This window comes from Lepidochelys olivacea (assembly GCF_965140295.1).
Source record: "Lepidochelys olivacea isolate rLepOli2 genome assembly, chromosome: 2".
In the NCBI taxonomy this organism is placed as follows: Eukaryota; Metazoa; Chordata; order Testudines; family Cheloniidae; genus Lepidochelys; species Lepidochelys olivacea.
In genome coordinates, this window is record NC_140412.1 from 196,232,645 (window position 1) to 196,246,764 (window position 14,120).

A 14,120-nucleotide genomic window follows, 5' to 3' on the forward strand; every position below is an offset into this window, starting at 1 on the left:
ACTAGCCTTGCTTCTGCTTACACTCAGATTGAAGCCAAGCCAGTTCCTTCCCAACAGAGAAGATATGTGCTTTTCCCTCTTTATATTCTTGGGACTTACATTTTGCTGTATGCATGATTTTGGATTGACTCATAGCCATGGTATCATCTATTATGAATCTGAGAAGCTTTTGTGGGTCATGCATAGAGCAGCTGTTCCTTTATCTTCAATGTAGACATTTTGGGCCATAATGAGAATTGGCATAAATGGGCGCAACTCTTACTGATTTGAATGACAACTTATGTCAGGTTTGAAGCTGTCCCTTTGGGGTCAGATTTTCAGATCTCAGTCCAGCCTACAATGTGTATACAAATTGGTGTGTGTGAAACAAGTACAGTACTGCATTTGTGCCTGGCAGTGGATGTGGGTGCCATTTTAGTTGTGAATGTTAGAGACTACTTTATAAACAAATGAAAATAAACATGTCCTTTTTGTGTCATCCTGCAATTGTCTCAATGATTTGGACTCTTTGGAATCTTCCATTATACTGGCCAGGGCTCTACTTTATAAATCTCCCCCACAAACTCTTGCCGCCTCCTCCCCCCACCTGAATTATTTTTTAAAATCTGTTTTGATTCAGCGTGGTCTTAATCTCTCCTTTAATATTAACAGAAATAGGAACAGAAACTGGGATTGTATGTGGAGTATTCGAACTTGTTCATTAGCCCATCCTTCCTTAAAACAATTCCATGCAATAGAAGGTAATGTATCGGTTTTGTTTTATTCCATATAGGTTCTTCAGTAGCTATCTATACTTCTGACTGTTCTCTCACTATTTCCTCTGATGGATGGAATGTTAGACCTGCTTAAGTGTGTTTGTGTGGCGTGGGGACTGGGGTCATGTCACCTTCTAGTGGCTGTAAATTACAAAGGATATAAATCCTGATTCCACAAATAGCATGTCTCACATGCTATAGCTAGTTTACATCCAGAATTGTGTTTTTTATGCTAAACAGGGGTCACGAGACACTTGGCCTGTTGAAAACTTTCTGGTCCTTATTCTTCTGTGCAGCCAGTGGGGTCTTTCAAGTTATTTGATATGGAAAGGCAAGTAAGCAAACAAACCTTTTCTTGATGCTAAAATATGCATTACACTGAGAGTGGAAAGATTCCACACACACCTAATTTCCCCCGATGGATTACAGTTTCTCCTCTAGAGAATATTTACAAAAGCCTGAATCAACAATCTCTACAAGATATATATATATTTAATTGAGCCATTATAAGAGAGCCTAGTTATTGTTTTGTTGATGCTGATCTAGCTGACTCTTTGTGAATTGAACCTTATTTCTATTATTTGGATTTTTAGTTTTTGTAAAATGCATACATTAGCCTCTATTTTGGTTCTATTGCCTAAGCCCCAATGTAATGCCATGATTGATTTTGGTCTGCTTTTGTCACACATAATTTCTAATGTTGCCCCATTTGCATGATTTTTTTCTCAAATTTTTCACAAAAGGCAACTTAAAGCAGCCAAATTTATTACAATAGCACCAGAGACCCCCCACTAGAGATGGAAGGCTGCTTGTGCTTGGCACTACACAGACACATGGTAAATGACAGTCCCTGCCCTAAGGAGTTTACAAAGGGTAGGAGAAAAGAAGTGTTATCCTTGGTTTTCAAATGGGGAACTGAGGCAATGAAATATTAAGCAATCAGCTTAAGACCATGCAGAAAGCTTGTGGTATCACTGGGAACTGAACTCAGATCTGCTGAGGTGACACCTAGTGCCTTAACCACAAGCCCATCCTCTCTCTTTAATGCTACCTTTGTAATGACTTCAGTTCTCCAGATGTAGTTGTCTTCAAACTATAACTGTAACTTCCTAAGTAATTTAAGAGAAGAGAGAGTTATAAAAGTAACAGGTTTCAGAGTAACAGCCATGTTAGTCTGTATTTGCAAAAAGAAAAGGAGTACTTGTGGCACCTTAGAGACTAACCAATTTATTTGAGCATGAGCTTTCGTGAGTTACAGCTCACTTCATCGGATGCATACCGTGGAAACTGCAGCAGACTTTATATACACACAGAGAATATGAAACAATACCTCCTCCCACCCCACTGTCCTGCTGGTAATAGCTTATCTAAAGTGATCATCAAGTTGGGCCATTTCCAGCACAAATCCAGGTTTTCTCACCCTCCACCCCCCCACACACAAATTCACTCTCCTGCTGGTAATAGCCCATCCAAAGTGACAACTCTCTACACAATGTGCATGATAATCAAGTTGGGCCATTTCCTGCACAAATCCAGGTTCTCTCACCCCCTCACCCCCCTCCAAAAAGCACACACACAAACTCACTATCCTGCTGGTAATAGCTCATCCAAAGTGACCACTCTCCCTACAATGTGCATGATAATCAAGGTGGGCCATTTCCAGCACAAATTCAGGTTTTCTCACCCCCCCACCCCCATACACACACAAACTCACTCTCCTGCTGGTAATAGCTCATCCAAAGTGACCACTCTCCCTACAATGTGCATGGTAATCAAGGTGGGCCATGTCCAGCACAAATCCAGGCTTGAAAGTTAGGGATATATCTTCCCTATTATGAAACAGCCAGGTTGTAATACCAAAGTGGAGTCCTGATGACATGATAAAATTAGGAGAGTTCAGTATTGCCAATCCCAAATTTTCAAAATCACAAAAGGTTTAAAATGAGTTATAATTTTGGGGTTCTTTTTATTTGCCCTCTTGTTTTTTGAGTCTTTTTTGAGACTCAGGTTACACTTTCAAGCTCTTCTCTGCATCCCTGGGAGCTAGAAACTTGCTTTCTTTTTTTTTCCTTAGTAAAAAATGAGATTCTTATGTAATCACTTGTCTCCAGGAGCTAAGGCTTTAAGTAAAACACCATGTAGTGTGAGACTCACAATAAAACCACGAGAGCTAGCAAAACTGTTGGAATTTTCTATGACATGTATGTACATTTTGAGGGAATCATATTCAGTAATGTACATGACTTAAAACAAATCTCCTCTCTCCTGTTTGTTTCTTCTCCCTTTCTCTGTGTGTGTCTCTTTGCCCACTCCAATCTCTCCCCTTTGTGTCTGGTTCTTCTATCACACTCCCTTTGCACTGGAGAGTTTGAATTTTTTAATTATTTGAGTTCCAAAAGGCACATAAGCCTCTTTTACTCTTCTGGTGTCTTTGTTTGTTTGTTTGTTATAACATCAAACACAGACACAATGACGAAGTTTTTATTAGACATTTCCCCCCCAGGCTTCTCTGTCTAGAACACAGTAAAATATGCAACTCTGAATTACGTGACTATCAAAGGGTTTTGGTAATGTCATAAACCATTAGATGAAGCTTGGAGGGTTGTGGGTTGTTTTTTTTTTTTTTTTAATCAATGAGCCTCTGAAATGAAATTATAGCCCTGTAATTCAAAATGTGCTTGTGCGTCTGCTCCCACTGTTGCTTTCCTTCCCTGGTTTGAACTGCAGCTCAGTTTACTTGGTTTATTCTCAGAATTTTAATTTGTGGGCGTGCTCTAATCCCTGTGAATTACAAGGTGCCAGGTGCCATCATACTCCTGGATTATGAGATGTTCTTTTATCATGAGGTTCTTTGCCAGAGAGCAATTTCTGTCCAAGAAGACTTAATTTAAATAAAAAAGACCAAATACTGTGCTGATTTCCAATAAAATCCTGCAAAGTGCTGAGTACCTCCTGTGAGGTTCTTTGCCCCTGTGATGCTGTATAATTGAAGTATGATCATTCATATCATTGATATTGCCACTGTTATACAATTGCAACAAATCTTATACCAATCATGTCATATAAGGTGTCAATGGAAAAGTTATGATTTGCTCAGTCTGATTATCCTGTTTATATGCATGTATAATTTTTGTTTCTGAAGTTATGAATATTGGCTATACACTGGTATATGTATACACTGGTACATGTACTATATGCCTGGGCAACACACACCATATAAGATTTCCATCCAGGCTAGACAGCTTTGTGTTGATGGCCCATTAAAGACACTGAGCTCTCACAATGGACCATAGAAGAAAACTCATTCCACCCAGATAGCTCTTTCTGCAGATGCTTCAGACACCAAGGGGCCAATGGCTACCCCTGTGAGTCATCAAGCCATGTAAGGACATGTGATATGCTCATGTGACCCTGAACTCCATCCTGTGCCAGTAACTTTTCACAAACTGGAGACATGATACATTACAGCAAACACAGAAACAGAATAGAAAATTGGAAACAACTGTAGAGAATCTTCAAAACAGAGAAGTTCCATCCTCTGTTATAAATAAATACTGATGGGCAACAGCAGGCTTCAGGTAGCTACCCTGTGCCTGAAGAGTGGGAACAGATATGGAAAATGATGGCCCAAGCAGCATTAAAAGATGGAACATGGAATGATTGGAATGAGTGTTGTAATGGGGACGTATGGAATGACTCAGACCAGCCACCTAATAACCCATGGGCAGGGGCCACTGTATTGCAACCACTGTATTGATAAAAGCCAGGTTCCAGTAAAACCTAAATGAAAACCTAGACTGGTGCCAGTCAAAATGGCAGAAGTAAGTGCACAGGAGAGAGAAGTAGATGCTGGATTTGTAAATCAGAGGAAGGATTGAACAGTTGGGTTAACAGACCACCTTAAGAGACTGGAGCTGTGACTTGATCGCAGGGGAGTGGATATAAAAAGAATTTCAAAGTGAAAAACAGAGAGTAAGCGGTTTAACAGTTCGAATTGATGCATTAACACATGGAGTTGCCCAGAAACAGTTAACTGCAGCAGAGAAGGGCAGCCCTGCAATCAATTTGGCATGCATACAAAAGCAACGAACACTGGGGAAACAAATTAGATTTTGCAAAAGCAGGTAACAACACTCACTCTCCTCTGAGAACCAGAATAAAAACCAAAAGTACAGGTTCCCAATCACTTTATCCCATCCCTCACTCAGAGGTAATAATATAACCTTTCTCAAATATTTTTACATACTGGTCAAGTTTTCCTTTATATCCTCTCTAATTGCTAAACTTGCTGCTGCTAGCCTGTACCATAAAATGACTTCGCAGGGTTAACTAATCTCTTTTGGTTCAGGTCTCCCTCCCTTTCTAGGTTACTCTTCCCCCATTCCCCCACCTTTCCTCACTTCTGCACTTTCTCTTTTAAAAGTTGAAAGTTAAAGTTATTACCGAAACTGCCATTGCTCAAAAAGATGAAGCAACTGAAAACAAAACAACAAACAAAGAGAAAACAAGGTAAACACTTTTGTGACACCCTGCACCCCATGTTCACCACTTTTATATGGTTATATTTTGTATAAAGCAGGAGTGGCCAAACGTACTGACCCTCTGAGCCACGTACAATAACCTTCAAAAGTTCAAGAGCTGCATGTCATGCACAACATGCCCTGTGGGGCAGCATCTGCCGGGGTGTGGGGTTTCTTCCCGATACTCCCCCCCTCTGGATTAAAGCCCTTAGACACCCCCCCCTTGCAGTGCAGAAGCCCCTAGTCTTACCACCCCACTGCAGGGCAGAAGCCCAGAGCTCCCCCTGCCCAGTCTTGTAGGTGGAAATTGGGGGATGGGGAGTACACGGATGGGGGGCTCCAGGAGCCGCACTTTAATTGTAAAAGAGCCGCATGTGGCTCATGAGCCACAGTTTGGTCATGCCTGGTATAAAGTATTCCTTGTGAGGTATCATTTGAAAACTCATAATCTACTGAATATTACTGTGTTGAAATTTGTACAGCTTGTGAAATTATGAGATTTTGATGTATGATTGTTACTGAAATATGCTGTCGTTCTAGTTTTTAAGAGACAAAGACACACTGGCAACCCTAGACAGGTGTCAACAAAATCAAGTGGGCTATCACTTAAACAGCCACTCTTCAGCAACAGGGAAGTGTAAACAAGAAATTTACATTTCCTTCCAGATATGGTACGAATCTCACGTACGCTAGGACCTGTTTATCTACACGCCAGCTGGGTGTGGGGTGAGGAGGGTAAATCTCAAAGACAGGAGGTGGGTATAAAAATAAAGGACAGTGACCTCCACAGGCCCCTATCCTCTCCACTTTATATATCTCTTCTCATAACATCAATGAATACCTGAAGAACAATGAACTAAGAGGAATGTTCCCAGGATGATAGGAAATCCAGCCTGTGAACTGAACTGTGAACTGTCTGCAGCATGTGGTGTGTTAAGAAAAGTGTTTGCTTCAAATCCTGTTTAGCTTGATAATGTTTAGGATTGAACTTGTGGTTTTATCTTTTTATTTATTTTGCAACCAATTCTGACTTTTATGCCTTACCACTTTAAATCACTTAAAATCTATCTTTCTCTAGTTAATAAACCAGTTTTATTGTTTTATCTAAACCAGTGTGTTTGATTGAAGTTTTTGGGAAATCTCCACTTGAGAAAACAAGACTGGTGTACAATCATTCCCATTGTTGGAATGATGGAGTATTTATGAGCTTGTATGGTCTAGTGGGCTACTGAATGGTACAAGATGCACATTTCTGTGGGGCAAGGCTGGGACTGAGGGATATGCAGGTGTCATCCTGTATGTAATTCATGAATGGCTGGGCACAACATTCATGTGCTCAGCTGGGAGTGACTTTGCATGCTGGTGGCTGTGAGTGAGCAGAGCCTGGAGGAGTTTGCTGTTCACTAGCAAAGCAATGTAAAGGGCATTTCAGGTAAGGGGACACATCAGTTTAGGATGCACGCTGAGGAATGTCACAACTTTATTTTAAATAAGCCCAGTAAATTAATTATTGTAACCCGTCAGGAATGCAATAGCTGGAAATACTCCTAACTTTCTTGAAGATGTGGTTGCTAAGCAACAGAAATGCAGACTCTGCTTCTAATCCTAACTATTGACTAATATATAAAACATGAGTTTTCCTTATTTCCATATAGCAGAATTTTTAAAAATAAAGCAATAAAATGAAATGGAAAATGCCTTAAGTTACTAAATTAATACAACAAAGTGGGCAAACAATATGAATTTTTATCAATTATTAAAAGTTTTAAATAAAAAGGTAATAACTTGCTTATTTAGACATTTAATTATTTTATTTACCAGTTAGTTATTAAAGAAATGCGTTTTAGAAAACAGAGTTCCTAAAGCCTTGACTCGTATAGTTATAAATATAATTTTGGTACCAAATGCTTTCAATTGTAAGTTTGTCCTGTATGTCATGTATGTTGTCCTGTGTTGTATGTAGTGTGTCACGTGACTACTTTTTTGTTTTAATTTTTGGCAACAAAAGTCAATTTTATACTTTTAAAAAATATAAGTGGTACCACACTATTTTAATATTATGGTTGGGATATAACCTCAGAATACCAATTAATTTTTTTCAAGGTTCAAAAACAGTGCAGTTATAAATATATGTACATATATTTTTGCCTCAACAAAAAATGCAATTGCAAACAAAAATAATTACTTTTTTTTTTAATAAAAGAGAAGAGGAAACCTCAACATTAATGTAAAGTTTTTTTTCTACTTCTAATCCTAACATATAGGTCTTGTGGTGCAATTATTACACGAGCAGAGTCTGGACTTCCATCTCTTTAACACTGGTTCATACTGCTACCCCTTCTCCCAGTTCCTCCTTGAGTCTTCTATGACCCAGCCAAACTGAAATCTGGTCAGCTTAGTGTAGTGGAGAATGAAAACTGGTGACTCACATACTTGTGTTTTGATGGGAGTTTTGTCCAAACATGAAGTATGCAAAATCAGATATTTCTGTTAGTGCTTAGCAGGAAAGCTTCTGGATTTAGATCATTCAAAATTCTACATACCTGGCATGGCCACATTTTTAAAATAGATAAATTATAATCAATTAAAAATGGCATTGTATTGAGCTGATGTTTATCAGTGGCAAATTCTCCTTATATTTACTGATAGTAAAAAAAAAAAAAATAAAAATCATAGATTCCCCCTGCTTCAGAGCTTGGAAATATCTTCAGTTAAAGCATTTACTGGTGAATATATTTGGACTGGATGTACTGGGAGCTCCAGAACCTCTAGAACTTTAATTATTTTGGAGGTAACTTCCTAGATTTACTTGGCCAGAGGTATCCTTTTATGGTTTTCTGGCCAAAAAAAACTGCCAAAGATTGATAATTTGAGAATTGTTTGGAAAAGGGATTTGGATACACAACTACCTCTGACCCAACGAATAACATTAAAAAAGCAACTACAGACCTGAGACTATGGCTTATTCACCAACAGACACTTTTTTGAATATACTGGACCCCACATAGGTTAATGGTAATGGGTCTCATAAATGCAGACAGCTGTTTGAAATGTAACTCCTTTGGTGCTACATTAGCTCATGCATGAGGTGGAGTCAAAGGCAGGGGCACTTTTCACTATGGGTCCGGCCCCGCGCCCCTTCTCTTTCTCCTGAGGCCCTGCCCCTTCTCCCCCTGGCCAGGGCAGAAGCTAGAGCCAGGTCTGGGTAAGAGCGGCTTGGGCTCAGGTTGCACCGGCGGGGCTGAGCAGGAAGCAGTCTATGGTTCTGGGCCCATCTAACAGAGGCAAACAAACAACAGCTGGGGCTCTTGTCCCCACCCTTGGGCGGGGCAGCACCCAGCATAGTCTTTAGCACCAGCATAGTCTCAACTGGGGCTGACAGCAATTAACAGTCTAAGGCCCTAGGACTCGGGGTGGGGCCGAGCTGATAGCAGGCTGTAGCCTAAGGGCATGTCTTCACTAGCAACGTTAAAGCGCAATGTGGCTGTGTAGTCGCATCTCCAGCTCCACGAGAGGAGAAGCTCCCAGCGCTGTAGCACTGTCTACACTGCTGCGTTACAGCGCTGAAACTTGCTCAGGGGGCTGTTTTTTCACACCCGAGCGAGAAAGTTACAGCGCTGTAAAGTGGCAGTGTAGACAAGGCCTAAGTCTCCGGGCCAAGGCAGCCAGCAAACACACAGTCAATAGCTCTAGCCCTTGGTGGGGCAGAGGAGGGACCAGGCTTTCATCTCAGCTTGTAGGCTAAGGCAGCCAGCAAACACACAGTCTCGGGGTTCAGATAGAGTGAACATCCACACAGTCTAAGGTCTTGAGAAGGGTTAAGCACCCAACAGAAAGTCCAGGGTGCTGGCAGAGGTGTTCAAGAAGCACAGGCCTCCACGCCTAGGGAGGGGAGTTGGCCACCCCAGGGATCGGGTGGCAGGGGGATGAGGGCCCACCTAACTCCACCGCATCTCAGCCCAGGGCCCTAACAATGGCAGAGTGGTCTGCCACTGGGTTGGCGCAGATCCAGCCGCAACACACCAACCAGGGGGAGTGTAGTGTTCCCTCGCTCTCCAGTCCAGAGAGAGGCCACTCTGCCTCAGTACACCCTCCAAACCTCCGCCCTCAAGTCTGTCTCTGGGGAATCAGAGATGGCAATGTCTCCTTCCCCCAACCAAGAGAAGAAGTCTGCGTTGGTATGGTCTCTACCTGCTCGAAGACGCACCGTGAAAGCATAGGGCTGCATACCAGCGCATTAGAGAGCGGGTTCATTTCCTTGACCTTGTTCAGCCACGTAACTGTGGCCTGGTCGGCCACAAGCATGAAAGGACCCCCGAGGAGGTAGTATCTTAGGGCATCCACAGCCCACTTGACCGCCAGGGCTTCCTTCTCGACAACCGAGTAGTTCCATTCTCGGGGGGAACAACTTGCAGCTGATAATACAATATGGGGTGCTCATCTCCATTAACCTCCTGGGAGAGGACAGCCCCCAGGCCCACCTCCAATCTGTCAGTCTGTAACAGGAACTCCTGGTTAAAGGCTGGGCTGAAGAGCACCAGCTCTTGGTAAAATTGGTCTTTGAGAGTTTGGAAGGCTCATTTGCACTCGTCCGTCCAACACACGCATCAGGGGCTATCCTTCTTCAGGAGCTCTGTCAGTGGTGCTGCTATCGAGGCAAAGTTGGGAGCAAAGAGGGGATAGTACTTGGCAAGCCCCAGAAATTGTCGCACCTGTCTCTTTGTGGTGGGGGACGAGTAGGCCTACAGTGCCTGGACCTTTCCTATCAGGTGTCATATTTGGCTTTGCCTGATGGTATACCTCAAGTTGGTGGTTTCCTGCCACCCAATTTTGCACTTCTTAGGGTTGGCAGTTGCGTAAAGCTCTGAGCATGGCGGCTACTTGGTTGAGATGCTCCTCCCAGTGCCTGCTGTAAATCACTACGTCATTGAGATAAGCGGCGGTGTAGGCACCATGGGGTCATAAGACCCAGTCCATCAGCTGCTGAAAGGTGGCCAGGCCCTGTGGAGACCAAACAGCATCCGGGTGAATTGGTACAACCCAGTCGGGGTGGCAAATGCAGTTTTCTCCCTGGAGCTCAGGTCCACGGGAATTTGCCACTACCCTTTTGTGAGATCCAGGATACTTATGTACGGGGCCTCCTCAAGGTGCTCTAGCCACTCATCAATCTGTGGCATCGGGTATGCATCCAATTTAGAGATGGTGTTGATTCTCCAAAGATCGATACAGAACCTAAGGGTCCAATCTGGCTTCGGGACCAGAACGATGGGGCTGTGCCAATCAATTTGGAATCGTTCGATTACGCCTTGTTCCAGCATGGTCTGGACTTCCTGCTCAACTATTTGAACGCCTTGTGTTTCTCGCACGACTTCTCCTGATTTTGTCAATATGCTCTGCCTTCAACAGACTCCAGGCTTGCCTCCATGGCTCCTCAGTCAGGGTGTCCCCCAGCTGTGGTCCTTCTAAGTTGGTTGGGTCTGGGAGCTCGGGTCTGAGATCTGGCTCCATGGGGTACGGCGCAATTAACAGCCTCTTGCACTCCTGCCATGCCTTTAACAAATTGACATGGTAGACCTGTTGGGTTTTTTTCCAGTCGGGTTGGGACACTTCATAGGTGACCAACCCGACCTGGCAAATTATTTCATAAGGCCCTTGCCAGCATGATAGGAGCTTCGATCCTTCAGAGTGTAGTAGGAGCAACACCCTTTCACTGGGATCAAAGGTCCTTCCGCGGGCACCCTTGTTATACATCTGCTCTTAGGCTTTCTGAGCACTTTGCAGGTTCTCTCTAGCCAGGTCCCTTCCATGATTAACAGCTCTTGAAGCTGCAGGATATACTGGAGGAGGCCCTGTGATGAAGATGGTGCCTGTTCCCAATTTTCCCGCATAAGGTCTAGCAGTTCCCTCAGCTGCTGACCATATAACAAATCAGAGAGAGAGAATTTGGTTGATAATTGGTGGACCTCCCGGATCACCAGTAATAGGGATGGGATAAGTTGGTCTCACTGGTGAAGGTCTTTCGGAGGGAATTTTTGCAACTTTTCCTTCGGTGTCTGGTTAAAATCTCCACAAGGCCGTCCGTCTGCGGGTGATACATGGAGGTCTGCAGTTTTTTATTTCCCTGGAGGCTACAGATTTCGCAAAGGAGCTTCGATGTATAGTCCCTAGGTCTGTCAGGACCTCCCGGGCAAATATTTTCCTGAGCTCCGCAGTGATCATTCGGGTTGTGATGTTTTGGAGGGGAACCACTTCTGGAAAGCGTGTGGCATAATCTAGGATCATCAGGATGTATTGGAATCCCATGACACTCTTTGGGAGGGGCCCCACGAGGTCCATGGCAATCCTGTCGAATAGAGAACCAACCACTGGCAACGGAATGAGGGGTGCCCTCGGTACTCCCCTCAGGGCTGCTCGTTGGCACTCAGCACAGGAGTCACGAAAGTCTTTCACTTCCCTGTGCACTCTGGGACAGAAGAATCGGCTTAGCTGGGGCCACTTCACCCATGGGCTTGGAGCCCCCTGGGGTCGGCAGAAGTGCCGCAAGCTGCTGCAAGTACGGTTGTTGCTGCTCACGGTTTTGGGTCCCCAGTTTTCAAATCAGTTGCTGTTGCTGATTCTGGAGCTGTTTCAGCAGTTGTTGCTGCTGCTGCTGGCTCTCAGCAAGCCATTTAATCCATTTCTCGACCTCCATCCTTCCTAAACTGGCGGAGCCGATACCCATGTTCTCTACCAAGTGTAGTGCTCCCTCGCTCTCCAGTCAGGAGGAAGGCCACTCTGCCTCACTACAGTTGCATTAACCCTTTTTGCCATAGCATCACACTGGGAGTGCATGTTTGAGTTACTTGTCCACTATGATCCCTAAATGTTTTTCAAAGTCACTACTTTCCGTGATACGGCCCCTCATTGTTTAGGTAAAGCCTACATATCTTGTTCCTAGATGTATAACTTTGCACTTGGCTGTAATAAAATGCATTTTGTTTGAATGGGTCCAGATTACCAGCTGATGTAGATTGCCTTGTATGACTGACCTGTACTCATTATTATTTACCATTCTGCCAATCTTTGCATCATCCGCAAGTTTCATCACCAATAATTTTATATGTGCTTACATCATTAGTGAAAATTTTCAATAGTGTCATAAAGCCAATCTTTGTGGAACCCCACTAGAAATACCCCCAGTTGGCAATGATTTTCCATTGACTACTATGTTTCAGAATCTGTCACTTAGACAGTTCTTTTAATATGTGCTTTATTGATATTGTACTATGTTAATTTTCTAATCAGAATATTTTGGGGTACTAAGTCAAATGATTTACAAAAATCTAAATGTGTTACATCTATGCAGTTACCTTTACCAACCAAAGTTGTAAACTCATTGAAGAATGAACTTAGGTTTATTTGATGAGACTTATTTTCCATAAAACCATGTTGACTGGCGTTAATTATATTTCTGTCCTGTAATCCCTTACCAATTTAATCTTATCTCAATTTTCCATTATTTTGCTGAGGGTTGATGGCAGGCTAACTAGCTTGTAGTTACCCAGGTAATCCCATTTGCCCTTTTTGAATATTGGCACGTTAGCACTCTTCCAGTCTTCTTGAATTTCACCAGTATTCCAAGATTTATTAAAAGTTAACATCGGTGGGCTAGAGATCTCTCCAGACAGCTCTTTTAGGACTATTGTGTGCAAGTTATCTGGGCTTGCTGATTTTTAAAATGTTTATCCCTAATAGATGTTGTTTAACACCCTTCTTAGTTACTAATGGATAGGAAAGTAATTCATTATCCTCATGTGATACAAGTACATCATCCTGTTTCTTTCCAAATACAGAAAAAAAATATTCATTGAACAATTCTGCCTTTTCTGCATCATTAATAATTTTTTACTATGCACATTTAGTAATGGGCCTAGAGCACTGCTAGGATTTCTATTGTTCCTAATATACTTAAACTCCTTATTGTCCTTAGCCCTGCCAGCCATGGACTTTTCCTGGATGTCTTCAACTTCCCTTATTAATTTTTTGCACTTTATAACTTTTAATTTAAATTGATTTGCTATCTATTTCCTCTTTTTCCATTTGTTATACATTGCTTTTTTATTTCTAATTGCTACCTTCTCCTTTCAGAGTAACAGCCATGTTAGTCTGTATTTGCAAAAAGAAAAGGAGTACTTGTGGCACCTTAGAGACTAACCAATTTATTTGAGCATAAGCTTTCGTGAGCTACAGCTCACTTCATCGGATGCATACTGTGGAAAATACAGAAGATGTTTTTATACACACAAACCATGAAAAAATGGGTGATTATCACTACAAAAGGTTTTCTCTCCCCCCACCCCACTCTCCTGCTGGTAATAGCTTATGTAAAGCTTACAATGTGTATGATAATCAAGGTGGGCCATTTCCAGCACAAATCCAGGTTTTCTCCCCCCCCCCCAACATCCCAGGATGGGCTTTTAGCCAAAGTTGTCCTCTTTCTTTATTGTGGAATTGTGGCTTTTGGCCATTTAATAAACTAATTTAAAAATTCCCAGTTTTAATTCAAATTTTCCTATCTAAATTTTTTCCTCCCTGTCATGTTCACTCATAATTTTCCTCAGCTTTGGAAATTAAGCCTTTTGAAGCACCAAGTACATACATTACTGGTTGGGACTGTCCTCTGTTTACCCAAATTGAATGTACTCAAATCACAATCACTGGTCTCTAAGCAACAACTTGCTTCCAGTCCAGTGATTAATTCGTCTTTATCCAACATAGTAAGGTCCAAAATCATTACCTTGTGCTGGATACCTTTTGTGTTAGAAAATTATCATCTATAACTTAGAAACTTTAAGGACATTTTACT